Source organism: Bombus bifarius, unplaced genomic scaffold (genome assembly GCF_011952205.1).
Source record: "Bombus bifarius isolate JDL3187 unplaced genomic scaffold, Bbif_JDL3187 scf7180000008197, whole genome shotgun sequence".
NCBI lineage: Eukaryota > Metazoa > Arthropoda > Insecta > Hymenoptera > Apidae > Bombus > Bombus bifarius.
Window position 1 is genome coordinate 416,862 of NW_022884504.1, and position 16,930 is coordinate 433,791.

Genomic DNA, 16,930 nt, shown 5'->3' on the forward strand with positions numbered 1-16,930 from the left:
GACAGAGGTAAGAATGATGGAAATACCCTTTTCCACCTAATTACTGTCTTACTGGCTAATTATCATAATTGTCTTGGATAACCCAGAGTTTATTCACAACTTTTTCTATTTTCAGATGTCGCATCTGTTATCGCACCTTAACATATTTTTAAACTGTCACTAGTAATACCGTCTATGATTTATTCAAAGAAATTCTTACGATTATGGGCTCGTATAATAGTCATAATTAACCTCGTTAATAACTCCTTATATAGATTCTTGGACGATATCCTCCAAATTATGAAATCATTTTATTATCGAGTTGCCAAATCATACCAAATTATCCTCAAATTACCTCAGATCACACTTCCACCTTCGTGTCATATTCGGTACTTCTACCTTAGTTTCTGATTAATTTTACAATCTCGTTATATTCTTTCCACCAACTATACCTAATAAAAGTATTATATTGCCGGACAATAATATGTAGTATTAATACTGGAATGATGAAATTTTTTCTACGCTTTGACCGTTAAACGATTCAATTGAACTGATGTAATTTCTGGCGCACGCCTCCTCGTCATTTATAGAGAATGGGAATACTTTGCGCACCAGTAAATCTACGGCGTATTTCTATTCTCGTATCACGCGAGAGTTATTAAGGTCTGTACACCGGGTTGCATTTAGCCGACACCCCATAAAACTGCAAACACGTTGTCAACATTGGTTTTATCGTGTGCTCATCGTGACGTAGCCGATTCGCCCGGATACATACGGTTGCCGGTTATAAACTTCGCCATTGTTGCGTTTGAAACATTTCCAACCGGTTTATTCGATTGACTTTTACCATCGCAACGCGACAATCGCTAAATAGTAATAGCGTAGCTTGATCTTAGGTATTGCGAGTTAATCGAAAAAATAAAATGATATATAATGTACGAAAGAAGAAAGAGAAAGGATAGCATTTTAAAATCAATTTCAATTTCCTTTTGATATTTTTCAAGTCGGGCGATATCGAAACGGATGATCATTGAAGTTCATTTACTCGAGCGTAAGAATATTTTACAAAGGGCGAGTAGCTTCGCGATATTACCTACACGAACAAAAGCGTTTATGATGGTCTCGAAAGTACTGGCACCTAAGGCAAGAAGTTGCGCCAAGTTATATGCGCACTTACGATTAAATGAAACGACTCGTAAAGGGATACATAGAAATGCTGTCTAGTAAAATCCCGGTTGGAGAATTTATTCGTTCGAAAACTAGACCTCCTGTTTTACCATCTTCGTATTATTAGACAAAATTCCGTGCCTAAATCCGCGTGGGTGTGCCAGAAAGTAGAGCAAAATAGCCGACGCCGCGTTCAATAGGTCGTTACAAGACACGGCGTGTGTTCCTCCGGCTCGAGTTACCGTCCGTTAATTATATTTCAAAGACAAGCATTATTTCGATGCAGCGGAGGCTAAATCCCCATTAACGGATTCTTCGCGAGCAACTATAAATTCCTGTCTGTCAGAAATCGCGCGTTTCACCCATCGTTTACGTGCTCAACGACGTACGCAGAGACACGTTAGAAGTTAAGGAACGTTCAACAGTCGCCCGCATTGTCTTCATCAATCGTCTAATACTCCAGCTCGATTAATTCTCATTAAATTCTCCGACTACGACTTACCCCCTGCCCACCCCCTGCAGAGCTCCTCCTTTTCCCAAGCAAATCAGATTAATTCCGACCGCGACGTGTTCTCCGGCAACTATTGTACTTCCGGCTACTCGTTAGCCCACATTCAGAACGGTCTAAGGGTGCAATTAAACGTTGAAGTACAATTTTAACATCACCCCTGTTAACCGCGTTTCTGCTACGGTGGCCCGTCCAAATTGCCCCTCTCCTTTGGATAGTATCGGAAAATTGAGTTAAAACAGCGCCTCGTATCCTTAACACCGTGTTCCGAATACATGGAAAGGCTAGAGAGTGAGAGAGAGAGAGGGGGGAAGCATTTTCACCGCGGTCGGGAGGCCAATGGCCGCCCGCCGACGTTGGTGTGGCCGCCGCCGCCTGCACCGCAGCCAAGAAATTTCCATAGATCCTTAACGCGTCGGTGGAGCGTACGCAAAGCGGCAGACTTTGCGGCAACGCCGCGTCGTGCATCAGCCACAGGTGCCCTCTCACCGACGCGATGTCTCACCGACGCGAGGCGTTTATGGCTGTTGTAAAAGCGTCATCTCCCCTGCACGGTTCGGTAACGTATCGGCGTCCTTCGGTGTACGTGCACCCCTTTGTAACGTTCTGCTGTCACCGGTTCACACCTATCTCCCCTCTACTTCAGACCACCCTTCGATGGATTAAACGACGGCTATCGCAACATGAGCATTCCGCGTTTCATGTGAGACGCGAGATGAGGGAAGAGAGATTATACGACACGACGATGGTATCCGAATTTTAGCGTTCAAAGAGCTTGGATTCTCGATATTTCCGTGTCTATGTCTATTGTTTTAAGATCGGGATGAAAGAAGAGAAGATTTTAATAGGTTTCTCTCTCTCTCTCTCGGAAGCTTTGAACGCTTTCTCTCTTAGTGGATCTATAAAATTTCTACGAAGCAATTTGACAGCTTTCTTAATTTTGGTGTTAACCCTTACGTCGCTGCGTTGGATTACGATCGCGATTCCACTTTAAATTTTAACGACCACGTGTCGCTGAAATTTATTCTCCTCCCTTACGAGGATCGATATAGTAGTATTAAAATGTTCCTTGGCCTCTATACCTAAAAAGGGGCTAATATCGCCGTACAAAAAGGAAAGAGTCGCATACAGCTCTGTAGATTTTTTTGCAGTCCTTTTTCCCCCGTATCGACAATGTGTATAAAGGACTACGCTTTCAGACAATATGGCGAAACACAGTTACATAGATCGTTATCCAGCGTGGTTTTCGCCAGCTCTTCGCGTCTCATAATCGCCTGTACCTTCGTGGCGTAGATATTAAAATCAATACGGTATGCATTTGACTGGTACACCGTAGCCACCGCTATTACCGCACGCGGGAGCCACCAGGTCGTACATACAGTTAGCTGTTACTAGCTACCTCTCTATTTCGCTTCTCGCTCTCTCCCCTTCCTTTCATTCTCTCTCTAGCCTCTCCTTACCGATACACACAGGAATTGTAGCTGCAACTGCAGTGCCTTGCATCGGACAAGCAACCGCTACGGTATGCCCGAGCCTGCCAAACAGCTGAGTGAATGGATAGCTCGACTATAGGGTGTGAAACTGTTACGAAGCTAGGACGGAGAGCGATAGAAAGGGATGGAAAGGGGATGGTTTGTTGTTTGGTGGGTAAAGGCGGAAAGGAGTGGGGCCAAGTCGCTGGATAATTTCATACCAAGTTAATCAGACTGCGGCTACAGCCTCCGGAGGATGCATGCGATGTAGAGGAGAAGCAAAGAACCGGAGATGCCGAGGATTTTGCACGAGGCTACCAAAGGAGTTAGAAAAGAGAGGAAAGGGAAGAGAGAGAAAGAGGAGAAAAAGAGAGAGCACGAAGGAGAAGAAGAGCACACGAGCATATAAGCCACGACATCAAATACTGTCCAAGACGCGCCGATGTCACGTAACAGCTGCTGCTAATAGCCTGTTTAACCGGCAGCCCGAAACCTCTCGTTCTCACGCCTAGACTAATTATAGTGTAGGTTCTTAAATTCGCGCGTGTTGCGAGCCGACATTCTGCACGCGGATACAAATAGTGCTGGCATTCTTTTAAACCTGCTGTGAGTTCGCGGGAAAGATTAAAGATACGAAAATTATAGGAGAAATTGGAATGTAGGGAATATGTAAAAATATCTAAAATATTCAAATTGAAATAGTCGTTATAATATCCAGTAGTTTCATTGCTTTACTTGTGTCAGCAACGCTTGCAACGCGTCAGTACTAGCAACAAGCGATGAACTACAAAACTGAAAGCATTATTTTTCGTTCGACCTCTGTATTTTTGAAATATTTCATGAAAAAAGCTTTTATGGAAGAGAATAATCGTTCAATTGTTGTTTGATATGCTATCGATACAAAAAAAGCAGGGTTAACACACAATCAAGATTATGGGCTTTCATCGATCGTCTTGCAATTTACAGGAAACACGTTTTCCGTTTATCGGAACGATTTATCGAATTAACCCTGAATAATTGTTACAACATGTCGGCTGTTTGCCCACCGCAGACACTGACTAAAATCTGCGATACACATCCACCGATGTCAAATATTTTTCCACCAAATACTCTTCAAATATTTAAGTTACAATGTGAGTGCGCTCGAAAGACTTTAAATTCCCAGTGGCTACGGATCCCGAATAACAGTATGCAAAACAGGCGACGTGGCAATTTTCGAACGCGAATTCCACGCAAGGATGTTAACTCCCAATGTGTATCTTTGAGTCGTCCTGGAAAAGATCCGATTATTTTTAATTTTCGACTACTTCGGTTCCATCTATATGCTATGCCTCGCGCGATAAGAATCGTCGACAAAATAAACAATCGCGTATATCAAATGTTCAATTGCGAATAACTGTGTACAAAATTGCAGAGTTAAGGAAAACAAGGTATAATTAAACAAGCCAAACTACCGTGGCCATTCGTGACTCTGCGATGCTGATTACGGGTTAATACAGCGATTAAGGCATCTAATAAACACCTAGCATCAAAGTATCCCCATAACTTTGCAATTTCTCTGGAATTGAGTTTACGTGTACACCAACTGCGAACCAGTTAGGATTTTCCGTCTGCGCGCTTAATCACCGGCTGTATCAAATGCCGTGCAGTGTAACAAGCGGTATGGCGGATAGAATACCGTTGCGGAGGGAGTTACATTTGATATTAATTAATTAGCTACTGTCACTTCCCAGCAGCGTGTTCGTCATCCACCAAGGTTGCGGCGTGTATGTCAGTAGCTGGGGGTAGTTGTGCTCGAATCACCGTAATACCTTGTGCGCCCGACATCCACCGAAAATTAGACGTTTAATTGTCCCAGACTACGAACGCAACCGACTTAACAATTTATACGAGACCCTATAGTAAATCCGACCGCGTGTCAAATGGGACAAAGCGCAATTTCGTTTATATTTCCACTCCTCGATTATTAATCGCTCCCGAAAGAAAATTAAGTGCTCTTTCTCTACAGTGTATGTAGTTGCAGCCATCCTATCTGATTCCTAATTAAATAATCCTATTAGTGACTTGTGTCACGTCTCTTGAAACGTGCCTGTAAGACACCGTCTAGAGGGCTACAGGTTAAGCTTCCCTATTTAGACGTACATTAGCGATCGTGGGACCACAAACCTAGTTAAGGCCCCCGACGACGTCTTACAGGAAAAGATCCAATAATAGTCTACCTTACCCTGTAGATAGACGTCGTGATATTGTAGCGGGAGTCTATTTTTCCTCGTCCAATGTCCGAAAACACGATTTTTAAGCGAATCCATGAAATTGTAGACCGGCACCGAGTCCAGCGTGGAATTCCGAAAAATTGAAGTCGCTGTGCAGCGTGCGCGGTAAATTCTTTATTAGAAAAAGTTGCGAGCGCAGCCAGTCGTTCGCCTTTTCTGCTGGAGAACGCAGGGAAACGTGCTTAGTGGAAAGTTAGAAAAATTTCACGTCATACGTAGCGTTCTCCGAGTAACTCGGCAAATTGTTATGGGGGCAACTGTTTTAAGTTCCGGTTCCGTCAGAAAAGTACATTGCGCCTGAGTACACGCGTCGGGGGTCTCTGTTATCGGCCAAGTATCGAGGAAGAACGAGAGGAATGGAAGTTAAAATTTTATGAAGCACACAGCTCGCAACGACGCACGATACGCTACCGAACCGAATTGCAATTGGAGATGTTCTTGCCCCATGGGGTGTAATCAGCCAGTGCAACGAAAACACTCCCGTTTGGAGTGAACATTCAGCATTTAGAGACACGCGCGTTTCCGCATTTTGAAATTGATCTTTCGTACAAGCGGGAGCTTTTGGCCTTATAATTTAAGAAATTGCGAGATTTAATTAAGAAGCGTAGTAGAATAGCCGGGAACAAATTTTATCTCGGAATTAATCCTACCTCGAGCCTTCTGGTGTAAAAAGAAACCCGTGGAGACAAAAGGGTTTTTCTTTCTCGTCTGTACACACTGCAAGATATCATGAGAAAATATGAAACTTTGTCGTATCAACTTCCTAAGCAAAAGAAAATACCGGATACCGCTGCTTTTCAGAAAAATTATATTAAAGAGAACAGATTTTTATTTAACATTTCCAAACGAGTATTTAGTTATCTGTTCCTGCTTACTTTGTTGCGTATACGAAGCCTTAGGCAAGGAAACAAAATCATCGTTCTTATAATGTATTACAAGTTTCTTGGAGAACAATTTCTATTTCAATCCAACTTTTACAGGTCGGATGTTTCCGATAAATCATCGATATTTCACCATAAACAAGCGCGGAGAGTGCTTGCTTCTAACCACGATCAATTGTCGTTTATGCGTACAAGACATAATTATAATAATTATAACCTCGTTTAGTCCAAAAATTTGGATTGGATTAACGACTGGATTAACGATTGGATTAAATGATTGTCTCGCAAATATGTTCATGTGTCTCAACGTTGCTTATTCGCGTCACGTTGTGATTCGACGTGGGATGAATAGCAGCCATTCTTGGAATAATAATCTAAATATCGTTGAATCGCTAAGGAAGAAACTATTCGAAACGCATTAGCTCGACGAAAAGACGAATCCCCGGCCGCGATAAAAAAGATCTTTGTTATCACGACCGAAAGAAATTAGACGTCGTTCAAAGCACGTCCAAACTACGTTCCACCCCAATCGCCATCTTCGCCGGAACTGATCCCTCGGTAACTAAGTTTGTACACGGCACGAATACAAAATGCCGGCACGCAATCAGCCCGATTTGAATATCGTAGTTATAATGCGAGCCTGTGTAGATGTATAACAGGAAGATGTATCGCACGCTTATTTCTTTTAATGTTAATGGTGACGGGAGGATTTATTACTGTGCGACGACTGGGACATTTCGAAGCGGCTGGATCATCATAAAACGTTAATGAGAGGCCACGTATTGTACCCATCCATTGATATGGTAACCGCGAAAATTCTGCTTGCCCAGTAAATACCGAGTCGCTTGAAATACAGGATGACACTACATATAGTGGGCGAACGTTGCAAATTTTGTGGCCGTTTCGTAAATGCACGGGAATTGATTCGAATGTTTATTTAATTACACACCATCGACGACGACGAATCAACTACCTCTCTTTTCTATTAGCGACTATCAATTAATCGATACTCTCCTCGTAACAACCAATGCACTCGATGAAACGATATAACGTTACGGACAACGCTCTAGTTAAGACGATCAGCGAGTAGTTGCGAGTAATTTTTAAATCTTATAGAAACGAAAACCCAGACAGATCTCTGGCGATCTAACGTCGAGTTAAAGCTTGGGCAAAATTCCGCGGTTAACTTGCAGACAAACGATTCCTACGAAACACGGCGAGGACAGAAGCGATTACCTAAACTACTTTCGGATAATCTGGCAACGGACTGCGTTAATTGCTCGCTCGGTTTTCCCCTGGAAAACCATTTAAAATCCGTGTCATGCCGTATCAATCCGTTAAGGGATCGAGTCGTTAATTAAAACTAACAAGGGAAAAAAATAATGGGAAATTGGCGACAACAAAAAGGAAACTATGAAATGGCAGAGAGTGGGACAAGGTTAGGTGGAAGAAAGAACGAATCGCAATCGTCGAAAACTCGAAATACATAATCCGGACTAACAATGCATAATACTTCAAACACTATCAAGCTGACGCTCTTTTGCTCGCGATTCGAAAACTCGCATGGGGCAGAGGCCGGTCAAGCTGCCACGAAAAACATGGATCTTAATAAGCCGCGCCATTCAAACGTCCAGTTCAAACGGCCTACCGGGGATTACTGGACGGGACCGAGAGTGAAATTCTACAGATATTTCCTCTCTCCCGCCGGAACGACGGCAGGTAAGCGTACTTTCTGCTTGTTTAGCTCTCCATGTTGGATTAATCCGTCTGTCGATGGAGAGCAAGGGAGAAAGGAACGGACAAAAAAATGATAGAAAGGGAAAAGCAGAGGGGAGGGTGGTGAGGATCGTGCGCGAACGAGTCGCGAATATATCCTGAAGGGGGCCACTGGCTCTCCCAACTGACGAAGGCGCGGCAGGATTTGTGGCCTTGATTTATGCCAAAACTGGCGCCGTTTATTATCGGTACTGCTGGATGTGTGCATGCGTGAAATTGGAAACGCAGACAAGCGTCCATGCAAATTTAACCCGTCCGTCTGCCTCCGCACGCTATTCACCGCGCCCATCCGACAAAGAAGGAACTTTACTGTCTAGCCCGTTCGCGCCCTTCTCTCCAACCCTCGCGCTCGAAACCAACCTGCGGCACCCCATCAACCGACTACCGTGTTCCTTCCTCTAGCTAACCCTTTCTACTATCTAGACCGGAGAAATTTCAGGAACCGATCCGAGGAAGGGTCGTACCTCTTCAATCGTCGTTTCCTCGTTCAACTTTTTAATCGTCTTGGGGAGAGAAAACTCGCCTCGTTAAACGACCGAAGAGCCACGAGTCGGAGGTCTGAGGTGAGCAAAAATTTTTGGTAAGTGAGCTAAGAGTCGATGAAATGCAGGATGCGCAAGCAACTTTTTCGCAGAACTTGTTTTAACGCGATAGTTATTTGCTTCGGGATGTTTCAGTTTATAAGGCACGGTGTATGGCGATCGACGAAATGTTGAAAACGAATTTTTACAGAAAGTTCATAGACCATGTGGGACGTTCCAAAAAAACAATTCCAACAAAGAGATTCACCGGTACGAAAGAACGCAGCGTGAAATCATCATTTGGAAAACTTCAAAAGTCCAGGGGAATTGGATTGGCCGTAAAGAACGGGGAGGAAGCCACAAGCCAATTAGCTCGACACAATCGGACAACAAACCGAGGCTCGTGCGGCACTTGTTCGATACTCAAAAGCCAACGGATTCCAAACTCTTTGGCTATCGACTTTCCGGGAGCCTGGAGTCAGCAGCGCGTCAGGTAGCACGATTGAATTGAATCGCGTCGGTTTAATGCCGCAAGCATCCTACTGAAAGCGTGTACGCCGTACACCCTCTTAACGCTTACACTCTGCTCGCTTGTCCGTGTGTACAGGTTCGGTGGACGAGCAACGAACGAAGGACGAGGACCAGGTCTCCTCGACAATGCCGCGGAATTTATCAATGTCTTGGTAATTGATGGTGGCCATCAGAGAACTGAGTCGTACTAACGTCATCCAACAGCGAGGAAAAGTAATGTCACGCCGGAAGAACAACCGGGCTAGCCGGGGCGCATTTACATAGCCGGCTGGGTGACTGTTTTCAACCGTTATACCGTGTCTCGAGTATTCGAAGACGTCTCTCCTCGAGCGGAAAGGGAATGTCGGGTTGCGTGGTACGATCGAGGCAAGGACGAGGTGTTTGCGTATTGCATATTACAACGGTGGATCCCAACTCCTATTCTCGTGGCCGTCTACAAGCCGTTACTTGCTACTTTTATTTCCACGATAGAGGCTCGGTCTCGTTGCACGGTATCCGTTCTTTCCACCAGATTTCCGTCTTATTGTGCCGCTTCGCAGTATGCTGATAAGGGAACGCCTCAGGGCGCAGAAAGGAAGTGTCGGTACAGCTTGTAATCTTGAGAATTTTATCGTCCACGTATAGAAACACTTTTACGTGTTCCGAGTAAGATACTGGTTGCTCGCATTTCTCTACCAACGCGCAAGTTATCTCGCGGAAACGCGAATACTTGGTCCTGCCGCTCGTTCGCCGCTTAATTATCGATTCTCGTAACTCGAGAGACAGACACGAATAGAATTGAAAATTCTAGAGTTCAGATTCACAGGTTTCCTTGGAAAGTAGTAGTATGATTGTGATGCCCGGATGGAAATAGAGTTAATCGCGTTGAAAGGTTATTTAATTTCCGAAGAAATCTGACGATAAATACGGATATATTTAATTTACGATAACTATATTTTTTTAGCTACACTCTTAACGCATGTCGTTTAACTGTACTCTTACTTATTGTCAAAACGGCTTGATTATTACGAATAAATAGAAACTGCAAGTTACTCCGCGTATATTAAAATAGGTGACTCCGGGTCACACTACTCGAGGTTGTTAATTAATCTACCCTCCAGGGAAGGTAATAAGATTTCAAATAGCGAATCCAAACCCTTTCAGAATTATCTTCCATGAATCTGGATAATTAGACTTGCTTTAACAAGCGTGGGTTATTCAAATATCGAGTCTGTGGACGAAAAATTAAAAAAATTTATTCAAATGTGCAACTGTGCCTGAACACGACTGTTATACATTTTCTATTCAAAAGCATATTGCTCTGCATATGTTCTTTTTTCGGCAGCTAGCAAATATGTATACACACGAAAGTGACGCTGCGAACCATTTGGTGCATTCTTATAAATCTTTTAAAGCTGAAAGCTCAGAAACATGAGCTCGCCAGTCAGTCGATCGTTCTGTACGTAAAGTCATAAATCATAAGCGACCGTATTGCTTCGTTGCTCTATTGTACCTCAGTTCAGGCGAAATATTTGAATATTTCATTGACCGTCGGGGATAAATAAAATAGCAGCGAAATTCTCCGCTTCGAAATCATCGCTGCGGTACGATTTTCTCGCGCCGTTACGATCGTAATAAAGATAACAGTTTGTACACGCGATGAAACTTCGCATCGAAACGAGTTGGTTTATATCTGCAGCGAGATTGTGAAGTTAGCAAAAATAGCGATATTTCTCCTAGAACAATAAAAAGTACCTCGAATCTCTTTTGCCCAGCTATGTTTTCCAATACGTTGCATTGAACGTTCGATCATGTTTAATTTTTATCGGAAATCGGTAGTACGAAATATTTTCCACCTCGTGTTTTCCTAAGGTGAAAATATTGTATCGATTCAAATAAAACAATTAAATAAAAAAACTGTAAATAAATGGAGATTAAAGTGTTAAAAATACAAAAGCAGCGTGATACGCGCTCACTGTGTAATTTTGTATTACGAACATTTTTAGCAATTTTAATTAATTTCACTATTTCGTTATAAATTCCAATTACAATTTTTCATAAATCTCACTACGCGTCAATCCGACGGATTTGAATTTTCGACTTATATTTTTTTTGTTTTTTGTTTTTTTTTACCAAAAACTGATAAATTAATCCATCGATTTATTTATATTGGATCTCGGTAGACGTAGGAAGCGACGACGGGGGCCGCGCAGCTTGCTTGTTTGACTTCCATATATCATTGTTTTCGTATTTACTCACGTTCTTTATACTCAGTACGAACTGCCAATATTTATGCAATATTTACTCGTGATAACGAAATATGACGGTGGAACTTTAATGCTTTTGAGTATGCTCTAAAACGTATCAACAGTTTCGTCGATTCGATTCCGAACATTTGGCTCACGCTGAACTCCCCTTCGAAATAATCCTGAATTATTCGCGAAATGCTTCATCGTTCCTTAATTTAACCCTTAGGAGTTCGAAAGCTTCGCAGCGGGAATATTTGCAATTGCAGATCTATTTAATCGTGTCGATATAATTTATCAACGTGGCCTTGGGATTATGATTTTCAGATTCAGGCTAATACAAATATATTTTTCGTTCCCAACTTCGAAGTATTTTCGATATTCTAAGAGTTATAGTATTGTAGTTAGAAAATCGTGGATCGTAAAGAATTACATCGTGACAGATCTGACGGTGAATTCGAAAAGATCAAGTTGGCAACGTAAGTACGTTGATACATACTCGCGAACGAAATGGTACAAGAGAAATCGAATTTTCTGAAAACCACCTGACAACAATTTTTCAGAGAACTACGACGAGAACGGAAACTCATCTTCGTGCGGAAACCTCGACTCGTCACACCGAACGTACACACGCAGATGAGAGTACGTGCTTCACGTTTCGCTTGCCAGCCGATCGAATTTTGCGCTACTTGTGTGTTCGTATCGACGCCCACGGTTGCCTGGTTGAATTTAATTTACCCGCGCGCAAAACAACTTCTCTTCCCCGCTTTCTTCGTCTCCACTTTTCCCAGCGATCGTGGAATGTATTCCACGCCACAGTTGCATATATCTGTTCGGATTATATTACGCGTACACGTACGAGTAGGCGCCTCTATTTCAGCCTGCTTCGGTTATTCCAACAACATACATCGAGATCCAACGACTAATACGATCCAATGATCCTAAAAGTATCCTCGCACGTGACACCTGGATGTTGCTAATCGCAACATAACTTTTTTATTTATTTGATATGGAAGTTGATTCGATTATTATTTCGTTTCTTGAGGAATCGATTTTAAGGCACTAGTGACTAGCGACAAGTTATACATCAGAAACAAATATTATCTATTAGGTCGTCCGAAAAGTTTCTTCCGTTTTATAAGGAAATAATGGATGCATAACGTTTTCCGTTTTATATTATTTTATCGAATTATGTATGATCCATTTTGTTTTATCAAAATAAAAATCACAACGTTTGACAGATTAGGTTTCATGTTTGTATAAAGATGCGTTGCTGTAAAAGATGTGTCTGTAAAAGAAAAACACTTTCCGGACAACCTAATACAATTTTACATCGACTAAAACGATTTTAGCTAATTTTATCAACAGCGTGTCTACAATTGAATTTCCTTTAGAATCGCTTAAATCTCCTTTCCTTGTAAATTGCAGCAAACTATAACAGTGCTCTAACATACGAACCAGATCCCTTCTTACGAATGCTCTGAATCACGCCGAAACCGATATAAGCCGTATCTACAGCAACGAAGAATTTTACCGGAGGATGTACGATCTCAATATTTCCCGTGGCGTTCAGAAAAAGGTAGAGATAAAACTCGACATTGGTAGTTTCATTAGTTTCCTTCAAACGAAACCACGTGATCTCGCATCAATTAATCCCGGATTCCAGCCAGTGTCGTAGGCGACGAACGCGGAACGATACTTTTACGAGCGCCCGAGGCGTTTCAACTTTTTGCGAAGAAAATCTGGAACGCCGATATACCGAGAGAAGTATAGAAAGTATAGCGACGACACGCGTGCGGGCATATAAATTTTTCCGTATGAATGCGAGGGAAACACAAGCGGAACGCGTAAGAGTGTTGCGCTTTATCGGTGGATACAGGCCGTCATCCGCTTTTCACTGCAAAGTGAAAAAGCAAACTGACCGTATAGTCTGGAATTTTGAGCCCGTGATTAAATGCATGGGGCACCGGTGAATTAGATTAAGTACTCTTGGGCATAGATCGTGCTTCAGGATTTTCAGTTCCCCTTCCGCGATTTCTCGTCTGCCGCTCCGGCCACACAGCGCAGCGCCGCGTTGCGTCACTCCACATACCGTTCCTCCGTGTCTCTCGCGCTCTTCTTCATCCCTTCTGTTCCACTCGTCGCTTCTCCTATCGCTGCTATATGAAATAGAGTGCGTGGGTAGAGAAAATTCATTGGCTTGAAAATATCCAGCCGTGAGTTACCGCTTCTGAAGGAAAATGATGACACATGTACTCGCTGCCAATGGTCCATCTCCACTTTTCCACACGTCACATCTTCGTCGCTTGTTTTATTAAGCACACAATTCGACAGCTGTATCCTCGTACACTCGCGTTTTCTTTCTTATTAAAAAGAAGAGGTGCTTTGGTAACTGGAGAAGGCTCGTTCCTTCTCGTTTTCACAACGTGCTTCGCTTTACATTAGAATACACCCGATTTGACTAACATAGGTGCGATATTACCATCGATATCGATCTTCGTATATTCTCAATAAATTTCTCGCATGACTTTTCTCATGCATGCAGAGATACGTTCGTTTGTGCTGAAGGAGCTTCCGGTGTGTTTAACATTCCAGAGCAAAGTGAATTTGGTACCTGTTGATTAGATAAAACGTCACGGTGGCGCAGTCGAACGTTTAATTCAACTGAACGTTTAATTCGGCCCGGAAAAAAGGAAAGGAAGCCAGGAAAATTCTGCTATTCTGATATACGCGACTCTCGAATATTTTAAAAAGAAGGAAAAGAAATATAAGGTGCAGAGCCTACCGTTTCGGACGAGTCTAGCCGCTGCTAAGCGAATTACGATGGAACAATAGAAGCGCTCGGGAGATAAACGGCGCGAACCCATTTTACCTTCGGCGATGACGACACGGCATCTCATAAAATTAACCTGACGATTACGCGAGCATTTTTAATCAAGGAACGAAAAAACGTTTATTAAACCGCGACGCCGAGTGAAATGTAAATTTGGCCGCCGATTTCCAACCGTACAATTGCTCACGCGGGAAATATCATAAACTGATAAGGTGCATATGCAAATATCAATACGACAACGTTTTAACTTTTTATCGCAGATGTTATGCAATCTGATCGCGAATCAATTTTCATTTTCTGCCTGGTGTTTCTCTCGGGCAACGAGGCCGATTTTGCTACATCGATTAACCAGAAAAACGAGACAACAGGATATTCTGCTTTCCACGGGATTCGTTGCATAATCGAATTTTCCATCGACAATGTTTAACCGAACGATACCTTTTAACGTCGTTAATAACCAAACCTACCCTAAAGGTAACTGAAAACTTTCGGATAAACGAAACCAGTTCTTAAAAATTCGATTAGACTAACATTTCATTTCCCCTCATTCCCAAAAATTCAATGCTCCATCCCCAAAAACACCACTAAATAATATATATATATATAACAATTGCTCTAACGAAACAGCGTGACGCTGGTTGACAATAGAACCGGTTAAGAGCGTGAAGTTGCCAGCGAAACGTCAACAGAGAGCAAAAGGGAATTTCTTAGCCGCTTTTAGAAAACGTTTCATCACGTAGCAGAGAAGCAGTGGCCCGGGCAAAAGGCCTCAAATATGTCGTTGCTGATAAAGCGAGCGCGCGGCTGCTGGCATGTAAACGTTGAAGCTCGAAGCTGAGGGATTACAATCGTTTTCGTAGGTGACTTTGTAAGCAGTGCCATCTCATTTCAGAGTCGCGTCCCCGAGTTTAGCAGAAACCTAATAAACAGCCGTTTACCTCCGTCTAACGTTATTTTGCTTTGTATGTAGCCAGAGGCATTCAGTTTGTTACTTGCCTCGGTACACACATACCTGGACCCACTCGAGGGTCCTGTCACATTTCGCGCGAGGTACGATTATAAAGCTTCTACCAGGATTTCCGCCAGTCATTTATTAGGGAAACGGGTTCTCCGTTGGGACGGCTCAGACGGTGAATTTCCGAGCAACGCCATGACGAAACGAGATTTTCGCGATATTTCCATATTTTCCACGCTGGGAAAAAAACGTTGACGCGCGTAACGCTTCGCGTCTCGTCGCAATGCCACGCGTTCTCCCTGTCCACCTATTTTTTTCACGGTGAGTACGCTCGTTCGTCCGTTCGTCTGTCCGTTCGTACACGCGTTCGTTTGTGTCTGTGTGTGTGAGCGCGCGTTTAATATAACGCAAATAAGGACGTTAATTACTTCGTTGAACGCGCGATTCGCAATAAAAAAAGCATCGACCGCAAAAGCTACCTTGAAAGTTAGTTACGTGTGTACTTGTGGCTGAATTTTTCGACGTGGGAAACGTGCATAGCACCAGACACGGATATGAACCTCTTGTTTCCTACATCCGGTTTAATCGTTGCAAATAATTAAACGGGAATTCTCGGTAATTATCGTCTGTTTTCTCTCGCGATGATTCGTGATACGAAAGCTCCTACGTCTGAAAAAAAGATTTCACTTTTCGGTGAATTAATATTGTGAGAAATATATATATATGTATATAATTTATATAAATTTTCCATAATATTATGAGAAATGTGTGTAATTTATATACATCTTCCGTAACATTAATGTATATAAATGTATATAATTGTAATACGTATATAATTTACGATCGAAGACAAGTTATACCAGCACCGCAAAATTTCGCGAAACTTTTATGCTTTTTACTTTGTACCCGCAAAGAGGAAGTTTCGTAAACTGTTCAAAATTATCCTGCGACAATCTTTTGTTGTTTCTTTTCAGAGACTAAAATTTTCCTTACTCCCTAACATCAAAGCAAAACATACCGCAATCTCGGCTTCCAAACAATTTAAAAGAACAAAACGGGAGAACGCCATTCTGAAAGAATAATACGGCTGCAACGTTCGGTGGAATAATAGAAGCAGGAACTAAAGAACCCTTTATCTTGATCCAAAGTGACTAAACTTAAGACTGAATCTTTGAAAGGCTCAACATATGGTCCATATAACTCTTTTACGATCGTTAAAAAACATTTCAACCGATTCAAACGCGTTTCTAATTCCTCGTGCGGTATAGAGTTACAAAAATTCGGGTAAATTTGGACCAAAGAAAAATGAATCGAATTTACAAAAATTGTCATCATCAGAAACGATAAGTAGACTGTTGGTGTTCACGCGAATTCGTATTTCTGTGAATATAATGTACAAAATTAAATATTATATTAAATATCGCAAGGGCTACTGTACATTGAGTATTTTACATATTTCTACACATTATGTGCACTCTCTGCATTTTTACATCTTCAAATTTCGCATAAATGAATAAAAATCCGCAGTCAAATGGTAAGTCATCGAGTATATTTCTGATATATCGTAAATATTTTTGGTGGAAAAGCCCATGCGCAGAGCTGCGAAAAATTATCCAGAACAAAAAAAAATGCTTGGAAAAAGAGGGATTAACGCGCGAAAGAATGCAGCTGACCGATTAGAAGTCATAAAACGTCCGATGTCGGTGATTAAGCGTAAAAGTTGAAAAAGCACCAGTTGGAGGGGAATTTATGCGCGCATCAAATACACAGCTTCACTTGGTCGGTCATTCGAACGAGAGCAGACGCGAA

General features: G+C 42.3%; 1 protein-coding gene across 2 annotated transcripts in view; it reads right to left on the reverse strand.

The window, feature by feature from the left end:
• LOC117209962 overlaps nt 1-16,930 on the reverse strand; it is a 248,147-nt gene that overhangs the window by 192,149 nt on the left and 39,068 nt on the right. The window lies entirely within an intron of this gene.